Consider the following 15252-nt stretch of genomic DNA (forward strand, 5'->3'; position numbering starts at 1 on the left):
AGATGGAAGGCTGGTTTGTGTGATGGATTGGGCTTCATTCATGACCTTTTGTAGTTCCTTGAGGTCTTGGGAGAGTAGGAGCCATACCAAGCTGTGATACAACCAGAAAGAATGCTTTCTCTGGTGCATCTGTAAAAATTGGTGAGAGTTGTAGCTGACATGCCAAATTTTCTTAGTCTTCTGAGAAAGTAGAGGCATTGATGGGCTTTCTTAACTACAGTGTCAGCATGGGGGGACCAGGACAGGTTGTTGGTGATCTGGACACCTAAAAACTTGAAGCTCTTGACCCTTTCTACTTCGTTGCTATTGATGTAGCCAGGGGCATGTCCTCCTTTATGCTTCCTGAAATCAATGACAATTTCCTTCATTTTGTTGACATTGTGGGAGAGGTTATTGTTGCCGCACCAGTTCACCAGATTCTCCAACTCATTTTAGTACTCTGTTTTGTCACTGTTTGAAATCCAACCCACTACGGAGATGGGCAAGAATGATGACAACCTTCCCATCCTGAGGTCAATTGAAGCCCTTAACTAGCTAGTTCAGGGCTATCTATATGGCCTTATCCATGTTGGTTTTGTCTGCAGCCTAGTAGGGGTGGCCCTCATGCCTGTGGTACTGTGGTACTTGGGTATTGGGAATGGAGAGGCCACCATCCTTAGTTTCACCCCTTCAACACCCACTGGCTAATAAACAAAGAAAAATAAAAATATATGCACTCATAGTTACTCTCCTGGTTTGCTTGCAACTATGTTTCACAACACAGGAAATAGGAGCAAGAGCAGGCCATTCAGCCCTTCAAGCCTTTTGTGTCCAAAAGAGTCATTTCTAATTGGTGCTGTTGGGTCCTTATGCTTATCTTATGCAGCCGGTGGTCACTCAAAGTAAACTTGATACTTTTTTAAAAAGCCAAGTGCTGTTTAAACTTGTTTTCCTAAAATTACCAAGTGAGTGGGATATTTAAACTGGATGTGTCTTGGTGTAACATTCCCTCAGTATTGCACTGGAATGGATTCTGTGCTCAAGTCTTTGGAGTGGAACTTTAACCCACCATCTCTGTCTCAGAGACAAGAGTGGTTCTAGTTGAAGCTGGACTGCCTTGAGTTTGCGATGTTAAATTTGTTCAAAAACTTATTGTATTGAAATATATTCTATTCAGTGTAGGCTCACTGACAGTGTCTGTCATGCTCTGGAGTCAGAAGATTGCAGCTTCAAGCTCCACTCACGGGTTGAGCTGACACTGCAGTGCAGTAATGAGGATCAGAGGTGTCATCTTTCAGATGAGACCTTATTCTAAAGCCCCATCTGCCCTCTCAGGGAGATGTAGAAGATTCCATGATGCTATTTATAAAGCAGTTAACTTTTTGGGTCAATGTTAACTAGTCCTCCACAGATGCTGCAATGATCTTTTGAGCATATACAGTATTTTCTCTCTTTATTTCAGATTTCCCAATAAGTACAGTATTTTGCTTTTGCCTTACGGAACATAATTGCTTAATAACCTTATTTAGTTTCACAGCCCGACTTAATGAATGAGAACACAAACAAATAACCATGAATTCTTCATGAACTGACAATGGCAAGCTGTTAAATACTGAATCATTAATGCCAAAAGCACTGACAGAGATTTAAATAGATTAATGTTTGATTAGTTTAAGTCTCATCAGATCTTTAAGTTGCATTAATCTGCTGCTTGAAATTGTGCCACTATTGCCAAACGTCAAACTTCAACTTCACAAGTGATTATGCTTCAGTGTGAAGATATTAAATTGTCTCCAATAAGACAGCACATACAACTACACCTGCTATATTTATACTGCTCAAGATAAACCTAATCAGATTGCTTAATTGGACTACCAAACTCCAGCCATTAATTAGATTGCATCTTGAGCAGGATCATGTCTGACCACCAAGCTTGTCCTCTTGACCTCTCAATATCCAGTCGTTATTATCTTAAATTTCAGTTTTCTTTGCTTCGTGCTTGAATTCATTATTTTGCAGGAAAACAAGACACAAAAAGACCTTTATTTGGAGAACAGCCCAATACCATTGGTAGAAAAAAAGTCCAGATGTATCCTTTATGTCACAGAAAAACTGGCATTTATAAATTGTCTTTCACAAACTCAGGACATCCTGAAATGTTTTATAGACAATGAAGTATCTTTGAAGGGTAATTACTGTCCAGATGTAAGAAATGGGCAGCAGGTTTGCAAAACAGGATCCTAACAGACCACAATGAAATAACTGACCAGGTACTTCTTTTCTGGGCTACTGATTTTCTGGAAATAACTGACCAGGTAAATCTGCTTTAGTGATCTTGGCTGATTATTACTTGAATGGGTGCAATTTGAGAGCAGTGGATACTCAATGAGATCTTGGAATCTTCATGCATCAGTCACTGAAAGTAAGCGTGCAGGTAAAGCAGGCAGTAAAGAAGGCAAATGGTGTGTTGGTCTTCATAGCAAGAGGATTTGAGTATATGGATAGGGATAGTTTTGCTGCAATTGTATAGGGTGTTGGTGAGGCTACACCTGGAATATTGTGTGCAATTCTGGAATCATTATGTGAGGAAGGATGCCTTTGCTATAGAGAGTACAGCAAAGGTTTACTAGGCTGATTTCTGGGATGACAGATCTGTCATTTGAGTGACTAAGTCAGTTAAGATTATATTCACTGGAGTTCAGAAGAGTGAGTGAGGCTCACATAGAAACTTACACAATTCTAACAGGGTTAGACTGGGTAGAGTCAGAAAGAATGTTCCAATGATGGGGGAATCCAGAACTAGGGGGTCATAGTTTAAAGAGTAAACCTTTTAGAACTGAGATGAGGAGATATTTCTTCACCCAGAGGATGGTGAATGTGTGGTGCCACCACCACCAAATATAGTTGAAGCCAAAACGTCTGATTTCAAGAAGAAAGTAGATATAGTTCTTGGGGCTAAAGGGACCAAGGGATATGGGAGGAAAGGGAGGGGGATGGAAAATCAGGATATTGAACTTGATCAAGATGAATAGTGGAGCAGGCTCGAAGGGCCAAATGGTCTACCCCTGCTTCTAGTTTCCATGGCTGAGAGGTAAATTTTGGCCAGGACAATGGGGAGAACTTCCCCTTCTTTTTGAAATACTGGACATGGGAATTTTTACAGACAAGACAGAAATTGTGGCAATGCAGCACTCCTGCCCTAGTATCAGACTAAATTGTGTTCAACTCTCTGGAGTAGGGCTTCTATTCATGACCATCTGGGAGGAGCCTAGAATGATGCTCACTGACATTTTTCATGAACTTCCATTGGAGATGCTGAGAAACCTTGGCTTTAATTTAAATGGTAGGGTTTGCAAACAAATTTAATTTCTAGGACGTAAGGTGGACAAATACATAGCCTTATACTGGTATTCTTAAAAGTGGTGGATCACCCACCCCCTCCAAAAATTAATTCATTTTTACCCAAAAATTGCCTAATCCTGCATTAAAAACAGCTTTTCAACATAATATTGGGGCCAGTCATTTAGAGTCCAGTTCGTGCTGCGGACATTGTTTGTGGCAGAGACTTTAAAAAATAAATCTGAGGAATCTGTGTGCTGTGAGTGCCAGAGTAGATTTTTTAATTATTCACTCATGGGACATGGGTGTCATTGGCTGGCCAGCATTTATTGTCCATCCCTAGTTGCCCTTGCGAAGGTGGTGGTGAGCTGCCTTCTTGAATTGCTGCAGCACGTGTGCTCTGGGTTGACCCACAATGCTGTAGAGAGGAATTCCAGGATTTTGACCCAGTGACTGCGAAGGAATGGCGATATATTTCCAAGTCTTGGAGTGCCTTGGCGGGGAGCTTGCAGGTGGCTTGCACGTATCTACTGCCGTTGTCCTTCCAGGTGGAAGTGGCCATGGGTTTGAAAAGCGCTGCCTAAGAACCTTTGGTGAATTGCTGCAGTGCTTCAGTAGTAGCAATACAAACTGCTGCTACTGAACATCGATGATGGAGGGATTGAATGTTTGTAGATGTGGTGCCATTCAAATTGGCTGCTTTGTCCTGGGTGGTCTCAAGCTTTGAGTGTTGTTGGAGCTGCAGCAGTACCGGCATCCCTGTCTTTGAAGTTACTTGTGCGATCGCGGCTGTCCCAGCAGGACTCTTCCTATTAAAAGCCGGTATTGCGATCTGCCATCAGCAGCTGTCAAAAGCCAGTATTGTAAACTACCATCTGTGTAACGATGTCCAACTAACACAAATAGGTAAGATTTACAAAGTCTACAAAATAACAGTCAGATTAAACTGCCTGTCTTTATACAAATGAGAGTTAACGCATGTAATACATGAACAAATAATTTATATTACTGCCAGGAACAGTATAAGTTAAAGGAGATCAGTCATGATGAAGGGTTATGTTTGTGACACATCCTAGATACAAAATCCCATTAACCCTTTCCCTTCAGGTACAAAATGCATTCACCTTTTGAAGGGAATTGCTTGATAGAGCAGATGCAGCACGGTTTCATTAAAGGGAAGTCGTGTCTGACAAATTTACTGGAGTTCTATGAGGATGTGTCTAGGGCGGTGGATAGAGGAGAGCCGGTGGATGTGGTCTTTCTGGATTTTCAGAAGGCGTTTGACGAAGTACCTCATAAGAGGTTATTGCAGAAGGTCAGGGGACTTGGAGTTGGGGGTAGGGTGTTAGCGTGGATAGAGGATTGGTTGTCAAATAGGAGGCAGAGAGTGGGGGTCAACGGGTACTATTCGGATTGGCGGATGGTGACTAGTGGAGTGCCCCAGGGGTCGGTGCTGGGGCCTCAGCTTTTTACCATTTATATAGATGATCTGGAGGAGGGAACCGAGTGTAGGGTGTCGAAATTTGCGGATGACACCAAGATTGGGGGAACGGCAAATTGTGCGGAGGGTGTGGAGAGTCTGCAGAAGGATCTAGATAGGCTGGGCGAATGGGCCAGGAAATGGCAAATGGAATTTAATGTTGGCAAGTGTGAGGTGGTCCACTTTGGTAGGAAGAATGGTAGGTAGGACTATTACTTACGTGGCGAAAAACTGCAGCAGGCGCCGGTGCAGAGGGACCTCGGGGTCCTTGTGCATGAGTCGCAAAAACCCAGCTTGCAGGTGCAGCAGGTGGTCAGGAAGGTGAATGGGATGCTGGCCTTCATAGCGAAGGGGATTGAATATAAAAGTAGGGAGGTCTTGCTGCAGCTGTATAGGGCATTGGTGAGGCCGCAGCTGGAGTACTGTGTGCAGTTTTGGGCGCCGCACCTGCGCAAAGATATTTTGGCCTTGGAGGGAGTGCAGAGGAGGTTTACTAGGCTGATACCGGAGTTGAGGGGGTTGAGCTATGAGGAGAGGCTGAATAAACTAGGCTTGTACTCGTTGGAGTTTAGAAGAATGAGGGGAGATCTCATTGAGACGTATAAGATGATGAATGGGATGGATAGGATAGAGGTGGAGAGACTCTTCCCGCTCAAAAAAGACAGTAGGACTAGGGGGCACAGCCTCAAGATAAAGGGGGGGCGTTTTAGAACGGAGTTGAGGAGGAACTTCTTCACTCAAAGGGTGGTGAATGTCTGGAATTCTCTACCCGTTGAAGTGGTGGAGGCTACCTCGCTAAATATTTTTAAGACGCGGGTTGATGGGTTTTTGATAAGAGAGGGGATTAAGGGTTATGGGGAGAGGGCCGGAAAGTGGAACTGAGCCACGACAGATCAGCCATGATCTTATTGAATGGCGGGGCAGGCTCGAAGGGCCAGATGGCCTACTCCTGCTCCTATTTCTTATGTTCTTATGTTCTTTTCTCTACTGCACCCCCTCTACTATACCTCTGGCAGCTTAATCCAGACACGCACCATCCTCTGTGAAAAATTGCTCTTCTGGACACTTTTGTATCCCTCCCCTCTCACCTTAAACCTATGCCCTCTAGTTTTAGACTCCCCTACCTCAGGAAACAGATATTGACTATCTACCTTGTCTATACCCCTTATTATTTTATGGACCTCTATAAGGTCACCCCTCAGCCTCCTATGCTTCAGAGGAAAAAGGTCCCAGTCTATTCAGCCTCTCCTTATAACTCAATCAAGTCCCGGTAGCATCCTAGTAAAGCTTTTCTGCATTCTTTCTAGTTTAATGATATCCTTTCCATAATAGGGTGACCAGAATTGCACACAGCATTCCAAGTGTAGCCTTACCAATGTCTTGTACAACTTCAGCAAGACATTCCAACTCCTGTATTCAATGTTCTGACTGATGAAACCAAGCATGCTGAATGCCTTCCTCACCACTCTGTCCACCTGTGATTCCACTTTCAAGGAGCTATGAACATGTACCCCTAGATCTCTTTGTTCTGTAACTCTTCCCAACGCCCTACCATTAACTGAGTAAGTCCTGCCCTGATTGAAATTACCAAAATGCATCACCTTGCATTTGTCTAAATTAAGCTCCATCTACCATTCTTCAGCCCACTGGCCCAATTGATCAAGATCCCATTGTAATTGGAGATAACTTTCTTCACTGTCCACTATGCCACCAATCTTGGTGTATTCCGCAAACTTACTAACCATGCCCCCTATATTTTCATCTAAATCATTAATATAAATGACACATAACAGTGGGCCCAGCACTGATCCCTGAGGCACACCACTAGTTACAGGCCTCCAGTTTGAAAAACAACCCTCTACATCCACCCCCTGGCTTCTGTCAAGAAGCCAATTTTTATCCATTTAGATACCTCACACTGGATTCCCTGAGATTTAACTTTATGCAACAACCTACCATGCAGTACCTGGTCAAATGCCTTTGTAGACAACATCAACTGCACTGCCCTCATCTACCTTCTTGGTTACCCCTTCAATAAACTCAATTAAATTTGTGAGACATGATTTTCCACTCACAAAGCCATGCTGACTGTTTCTAATCAGTCCTTGCATCTCTAAACGCCTGTAGATCCTGTCTCTCAAAATACCTTCCAACAATTTACCCACCATAGATGAGGCTCACTGGCCTGTAGTTCCCAGGCTTTTCCCTGCAGCCCTTTTTAAACAAAGGCACAACATTTGCCACCCTCCAATCTTCAGACACCTCACCTGTGCCTATCGATGATTCTAATATCTCAGCTAGAGGACCTGCAATTTCTTCTCTAGCATCACACAATGTCCTGGGATATACTTCATCAGGTCCCGCAGATTTATCTAGCTTGATGCACTTTAAGACTTCCAGCAACTTCTTCTCTGTAATATGTACACTCCTCAAGACATCACTATTTATTTCCCCAAGGTCCCTAACATCCATGCTTTTCTCAACAGTAAATACTGATGAGAAATATTCATTTAGGATCTCACCCATCTCCTGTGGATCTGCAATTAGATGACCTTGTTGATCCTTAAGAGGCCCTACTCTCTCCCTTGTTACTCTTTTGCCCTTTATGTATTTTAGAAGCTCTTTGGATTCTCCTTTGCCTTATCTGCCAAAACAATTTTGTGTCCCCTTTTTGCTCTCTCAACTCTACTCCTACATGCCCTATACTCTTCAAGAGATTCACTTGATCCCAGCTGCCTTTGCATGTCATGTGCCTCTTTCTTCTTGACCAGGGCCTCAATATCCGGAGTCATCCAGGGTTCCTGATTTCTGCCAGCCTTGCCCTTCACTCTGAGACGAATTCTTACCCTGAACCCTGGTTAACACACTTTTGAAAGCCTTCCACTTACCAGACGTCCCTTTGTCTTCCCACAGACTCCCTCAATTAACTTTTGAAACTTTCTACCTGATACCATCAAAATTGGCCTTGCCCCAATTTAGAATTTTAACTTTTGGGACAGACCTATTATTCCCCATAGCCATCTTAAAACTAATAGAATTATGGTCACTAGTCCCAAAAACGATCCCTCACTAACACTTCTGTCCCCTGCACTTCTTTATTTCCCAAAAGGAGGTGAAATTTTGCCCCCTCTTTAGTCAGGCCATCCACATACTGAATGAGAAACTCCTGCTGAGTTCACTCAACAAATTCCTCTCAATCCAACTCTCTAATATTATGGCTGTCCCAGTCAATGTTGGGAAAATTAATATCTCTGGTTATTACCGCTCTATTTTTCTTGGAGCTTTCTACAATCACCTTACATATTTGCTCCTCAATTTCCAGCTGACTATTTGAGAGCCTATAGTACAACCCTATCAAAGTGATTTTCCCCTTTCTCATTTCTCAGTTCTATCCATATAGAATCAATGGCCGAACCCTCGGATATATCCTCTCTCAGTACGTCCGTGATGCTTTCCCTAATCAAAAGTGTAACTCCCCCTCCTCTCTTCCTCCTGTTCTATCTTTCCTATAGCATCTGTATCTGGAACATTAAGCTGTCAATCCTGTCCCTCCCTTAGCCATGTTTCAGTAATTGCTATAATATCCCAGTCCCACATACCCATCAATGCCCTGAGTTCATCTGGTTTGCCCGTCAGGCCTCTTGCATTGAAATAAATGCAGTTTAATCTGGCCTTCCCTTGCTCTCTGTCTTGCTTTTGCCTGATCTGTCTGGTGCTAGGATTACTGACACTGACTTTACTAATTAATGGGCTCTCTTTAATTTCCGTGCTATCCTCAAAACTTCTCTTCTGTCTCCCTATTGCTTTGGATCCCACACCCCTTGCCAAACTAGTTTAAACCCTCCTGAGTGGCTCTAGCAAATCTCCTCACCAGGAATTTAGTTCCCCCTCCAGTTCAGATGTAACAGATCAGCCCTTCCCCAGAAAAGACCCCAATGATCCAAAAATCTAAATCCCTGCCTCCTGCACCAGCTCTCAAGCCAAGCATTTATCTGCCTAATCCTCCTATTCCTACTCTCACTAGCACATGGTACCGGTAGTAGTCCTGAAATTACTACCTTCAATGTTCTGCACGTTAGCCTTCTGCCTAACTCTCTATTTTCACATTTCAGGATCTTATCCCTTTTCCTACCTATGTCATTGGTATCAATATGTACAATGACCTCTGGCTGCTCACCCCCCCCTTAAAAATATCCCGCAATCGCTCAAAGATGTCCTTGATCCTGGCACCAAGGAGGCCACACACCATTCTGGAGTCTCGATTGCAGCCACAGAAACGCCTGTCTGTGCCTCTAAGTAGCAAGTCCCCTATTACTACTGTTCGTCTTTGCCCGACCCTGTCCCACAGCAGAACCAAATGTGGTGTCGCAGGCTTGGCTGCTGTTGATATCTCTCCCTGATAGGCTATCCCCCTCAACACATCCAAAATGATATACCTGTTTGAAAGGGGAATAGACACAGGAGACTCCTGCACTACCTGCCTCTCCTGGCAGTCACCCATTTACCTGTCTGAACCTGTGGTGTGACAACCTCCCTGTAACTAGTGTCTATCACACTCTCTGCCTCCTGTACGCTCTGCCGTGCATCTACCTGCTGCTCCAACTGAAAAATGTAGTCTGTGAGGAGCTGCAACTGGACACACTTCCTGCAGACAAAGTTGTCAGGGAGACTAGATTGCTAGATTGCTCCCTAATTGCCCACATCTGGCAGGAGGGGCATGCCACTGCCCTAGCTGCCATATTGCCCTTATACAGGTAAAAGGATAAAAGAATCTCAACTCACCTCTCCATTGCTCATCCTGCCGACTTTTTGCTTTTTGTTAGAGGAGGGAGGGAAGGAAACATTGAAGTAGTGTTTGAGGTTTAGCTGTACCTTCACAGCAGCTCCTCCACAAACCACCTACTGGTCACAGTGACTGCATTTATGCAAATATGACCCACTACCGCCAATCAACTTTGCCACTCTGCTGCCCTCACCTGGACACTTGCCTTCACTTGAAGTAGGAAGATCTCTTCTGGAAACCCACTTTCTGGTCTCCAAGGTAAATTGGTTTTATACTCACAGTGCCGCTCTGCTCCGCCCTCCGACTGCTCCCTGAAACTTCATGGGGTCTGGAGTCACTGTTAAGGACTACCAGGGCAATTCCCTCCCAAATGTACACTACTGTGCCACTATCTCCTGCTGGTGGGACAGGATATATGCAGGGATGGTAATAGTGGTGTCTAGGTGTTATCTGTAAGATTTAATTCCGTGAGAATAACTATGCCAGGCTTAACTAATCTGTGAAACAGATCTCCCAGTTTTGGCACTAGTCCCCATATGTTAATAAGGAGGACTTTGTAGGGTCAACAGGGCTGTTTGTTTTGCTGTTGTCTTTTCCGGTGCCCAGGTCAATGCCAGATGGTATGTCTGGTTTTATTTCTTTATAGTGATTGTTACAATTGAGTGATTTCCTTCCCGAAAGGACATTCCTGAACTAGATGGGTTTTTCCAACAATCAACAATGGTTTCATGATCATCAGTAGATTCTTAATTCCAGATAGTTTTTATTGAATTCAAATTTCACCATCTACTGTTGCAAGTTTCGAACCCAGGTTCCCAGAACATCATCTGGCTTTCTGGATTAATAGTTGAGTGACAATACCACTCAGACATCATCTCCCCCAGAGGGGAGGATTGGAAGGATCTTTGCGACAGTATGTAGATAGCCCGACTAGAGAGGGGGGCGATACTGGATTTAGTTCTGGGCAATGAGCCGGGTCAGGTGGTTGAGGTTGCGGTAGGCGAACATGTGGCTAATAGTGACCACAGCTCCATCTACTTTAGGATATGAATGGAAAAAGACGAGAGCTGTCCTAAGGGGAGGGTGCTAAATTGGGGGAAGGCTAGATACAGCCGGATTAGGCAGGAGCTTAGGGATACAGACCGGATAGGCTGTTGGAAGGCAAGACCACGTTAGGCATGTGGGAGTCTTTCAAGGGAAAACTGCAAAAGGTGCAGGAAAGGCATGTGCCAGTTAGGAGAAAGGGTGGGAAAGGTAGGATTAGGGAACCGTGGATTACTAGAGATATAGAAGACCTGGTTAGGAAGAAACGAGAGGCGTATGTCAGGTCTAAGCAGCTGGGAACGGAGAGAGCGTTGGAGGAATACAGAGAGAGTAGGAGGGATCTCAAACGGGGAGTTAGGAGAACAAAGAGGGGGCATGAGATGGCTTTGGCAGGTAGGGTTAAGGAGAATCCAAAGGCGTTTTACTCCTATCTTAAGAACACAAGGGTGGCTTGGGGTAAAATTGGTCCTCTCAGGGACAAACGTGGGGAATTGTGCTTAGAGGCAGAGGGAATGGGGGAGATCCTGAATGAATACTTTGCGTCGGTATTCACGAAGGAGAGGGGCTTGATGTCTAGTACCCTCATTGAGGGAGCGGTAGACCAATTGAAAGATCTATTGATTACGAGGGAATAAGTGTTAGGGCTTTTAGATGGCATTAAAACCGATAAATCTCCGGGGCCTGATTGCATTTATCCTAGGCTGCTTAGAGAGGCGAGGGATGAGATTGCTGGGCCTCTGACGCGAATCTTTGTCTCTTCTTTGGACACAGGTGAGGTCCCAGAGGACTGGAGGATAGCGAATGTGGTACCGTTGTTTAAAAAGGTAGGAGGGATAGCCCGGGTAACTATAGGCCGGTGAGCTTAACGTCAGTGGTAGGCAAGTTGATGGAGAGGATTCTTAGGGATAGGATGTATGCGCACTTAGAGCGTTGCGATCTGATTAAGGATACGCAGCATGGCTTTGTCAAGGGGAAGTCTTGCCTTACAAATCTGGTAGAATTCTTTGAGGAGGTGACAAAAATGATCGACGAAGGACGAGCCGTTGATGTCGTCTATATGGATTTCAGTAAGGCGTTTGACAAAGTCCCTCATGGTAGGTTGGTACAGAAGATTAAAGCTCATGGGATATGTGGTCAGGTATCTAGATGGGTAGAGAACTGGCTTGCAAAGAGGAGTCAGAGAGTAGTAGTGGAGGGGTCTTTTTCTAGCTGGAGGTCTGTCACTAGTGGGGTGCTGCAGGGCTCAGTACTGGGACTGCTTCTCTTTGTAGCGTATATAAATGATTTGGAAGAGGGAGTAGGTGGTGTGATCAGCAAATTTGCTGATGACACCAAGATGGCTGGATTGGCGGGCAGTGAGGAACAGTGTCTGGCAATACAGCGGGATATTGATAGGCTGGTTGATTGGGCAGATACATGGCTAATGGAGTTTAATCCGGATAAATGTGAGGTGATGCATTTTGGCCGGAATAATGTAGGGGGGAGTTATACGGTAAAGGGTAAGCCCATAAGGAGTATAGAATCGCAGCGAGACCCGGGGGTGCAAGTGCACAAGTCTTTGAAGGTGGCAGTGCAAGTGGAGAGTGTGGTGAAGAAAGCCTATGTTAGCCTTTATAGGAAGGGGTATAGAATATAAGAGCTGGAGTCTAATGTTGCAGTTGTACAGAACGTTGGTTAGGCCGCATTTGGAGTACTGCGTCCAGCTCTGGTCGCCTTACTACCGGAAGGACGTGGAGACTCTGGAGAGAGTGCAGAGGAGGTTTACCAGGGTGTTGCCTGGTATGGAAGGACTGGGGTATGAGGAAAGATTGAAGAAATTGGGGCTCTTTTCCCTTGAAAGACGCCGACTGAGGGGGGATCTAATAGAGGTATATAAGATTATGAAGCGTATAGATAGAGTAAACAGAGGTAAGCTATTTCCTATGATAGAGACACGTAGGACAAGGGGCCATGGACTTAAGGTGAGGGGGGAGAGGTACAACACAGATATTAGAGGGAGGTTTTTCACACAGAGGGTAGTGGGGGTATGGAATGCTCTGCCAAGTAAGGTGGTGGAGGCAAACACGCTAGAGTCATTTAAGAGTAACTTAGACAGGCACATGACTGAGTTGGAGATGGGTGGATATAGGAGAACCTTTTAAATAAGGGTCATTAGCAGTGGGGCATCCTTGGTAATGTAAATGGGTATAGTATGATAATAATGTTTTTCTCTTTTCATTCACAGGTTTTAAGTCGGTCCACCTCGTGTCCAACGAGGGGCACACACGCGATGGGTCGTACTGGGGCTGCTCTTGGTTGTTTGAGATTGGCCTAGTGCTTCATCAAGGAGGAAATAGCGAGGCATCTTGAGGGGAACTGCTTGATAGAGCAGACGCAGCACGGTTTCCTTAAAGGGAAGTCGTGTCTGACAAATTTACTGGAGTTCTATGAGGATGTGTCTAGGGCAGTGGATAGAGGAGAGCCGGTGGATGTGGTCTTTCTGGATTTTCAGAAGGCGTTTGACAAGGTACCTCACAAGAGGTTATTACAGAAGGTCAGGGGGCATGGAGTTGGAGGTAGGGTGTTAGCGTGGATAGAGGACTGGTTGTCAAATAGGAGGCAGAGAGTGGGGGTCAATGGGTGCTATTCGGATTGGCGGATGGTGACTAGTGGAGTGCCCCAGGGGTCGGTGCTGGGGCCTCAGCTATTCACCATTTATATAGATGATCTGGAGGAGGGAACCGAGTGTAGGGTGTCGAAATTTGCGGATGACACCAAGATTGGGGGAACGGCAAATTGTGCGGAGGGTGTGGAGAGTCTGCAGAAGGATCTAGATAGGCTGGGCGAATGGGCCAGGAAACGGCAAATGGAATTTAATGTTGGTAAGTGCGAGGTGGTCCACTTTGGTAGGAATAATGGTAGGAAGGACTATTACTTACGTGGAGAAAAACTGCAGCAGGCGCCGGTGCAGAGGGACCTCGGGGTCCTTGTGCATGAGTCGCAAAAACCCAGCCTGCAGGTGCAGCAGGTGGTCAGGAAGGTGAATGGGATGCTGGCCTTCATAGCGAGGGGGATTGAATATAAAAGTAGGGAGGTCTTGCTGCAGCTGTATAGGGCATTGGTGAGGCCGCAGCTGGAGTACTGTGTGCAGTTTTGGGTGCCGCATCTGCACAAGGATATTTTGGCCTTGGAGGGAGTGCAGAGGAGGTTTACTAGGCTGATGCCGGAGTTGAGGGGGTTGAGCTATGAGGAGAGGCTGAATAGATTAGGCTTGTACTCGTTAGAGTTTAGAAGAATGAGGGGAGATCTCATTGAGACGTATAAGATGATGCATGGGATGGATAGGATAGAGGTGGAGAGACTCTTCCCGCTCAGAAAGCACAGTAGGACTAGGGGGCATAGCCTCAAGATAAAGGGGGGGCGGTTTAGAACAGAGTTGAGGAGGAACTTCTTCACTCAAAGGGTGGTGAATCTCTGGAATTCTCTGCCCGTTGAAGTGGTGGAGGCTGCCTCGCTAAATATTTTTAAGACGCGGGTTGATGGGTTTTTGATGAGAGAGGGGATTAAGGGTTATGGGGAGAGGGCGGGAATGTGGAACTGAGCCACGACAGATCCGCCATGATCTTATTGAATGGCGGGGCAGGCTCGAAGGGCTAGTTGGCCTACTCCTGCTCCTATTTCTTATGTTCTTATGTTCATGTCGTTAGTGTGTGCCTAAACTGGACAAGATACTGGGAAACACAACAGCTCAGTGACTATCACTGATTGCTGTGCAGACACATGGATTTGGGCCGGTGTCTGTCGGAGTTTGCGCATTCTCCCCGTGCTTGCATGGGTTTTCTCCGGGTGCTCCGGTTTCCTCCCACACCCCAAAGGTGTGCTGTTAGGCTGATTGGCAGGAATAAATTGTCCCTAAATCAGTTTCCCTCAATCTGGATGGCCATAAAACATTAGACAGGGGTCGTGGGTGGAGAGGGGGACTGGTGGTGTTGAGATGGCGGTGCGGACTCGTTGGGCCGAAGGGCCTGTTTCCCGGGCTGTTTTTGTGCTTTGTATAAGTGGGCTGTTGTGCTAGGGGTTTAAAGCTTTGCTTGGTAAAAGGTTAGCAGTAGCGAAGGGATGGGAAGATTGGTTTGGGTGCTCGATATGGGGATTGGAATACCAGAGAGAAGGGGGAAATATAATAAGCACTTAAATATTTTTGTTGTGCACCCAAGAAAAGCTAGTACAGCCCTAATTGAATCACAGGCTCCCACAGAAATCAATGTTAAAACCGGAGTGAGGTTCCTTTGGATAATTCTCACTGCTAAAACCCAAATTGAAATACTCTAATGTACATTTGTGGCACTGTGCATTCCTAGCTGAAAGAACTTGCAAAGCAAATCACTAAATACAAAAGAAACACTGCACAAATTCAAATTTGGTAATACTCACCCTTGAGTTCAGAAATGATTTCCACTCTGGTTGTATAGGATATTAAATGACTGATAAGCTCAATGCATTCCCTCAAGACTTTACCACATGTGGACAGGTGTTGCTTGGAGGGTCAGTTAGTTCTTGGAAATTTTTGTCACTCACGGTCGCCTTGACTTTGCCTCTGTATATTTCCAACGCAGTCTGTGTTTGGTGCCTTTCTAAATAAACCTTC

This window comes from Carcharhinus amblyrhynchos, chromosome 14 (assembly GCF_965287045.1).
Source record: "Carcharhinus amblyrhynchos chromosome 14, sCarAmb.v2.hapA, whole genome shotgun sequence".
Lineage (NCBI taxonomy): Eukaryota > Metazoa > Chordata > Chondrichthyes > Carcharhiniformes > Carcharhinidae > Carcharhinus > Carcharhinus amblyrhynchos.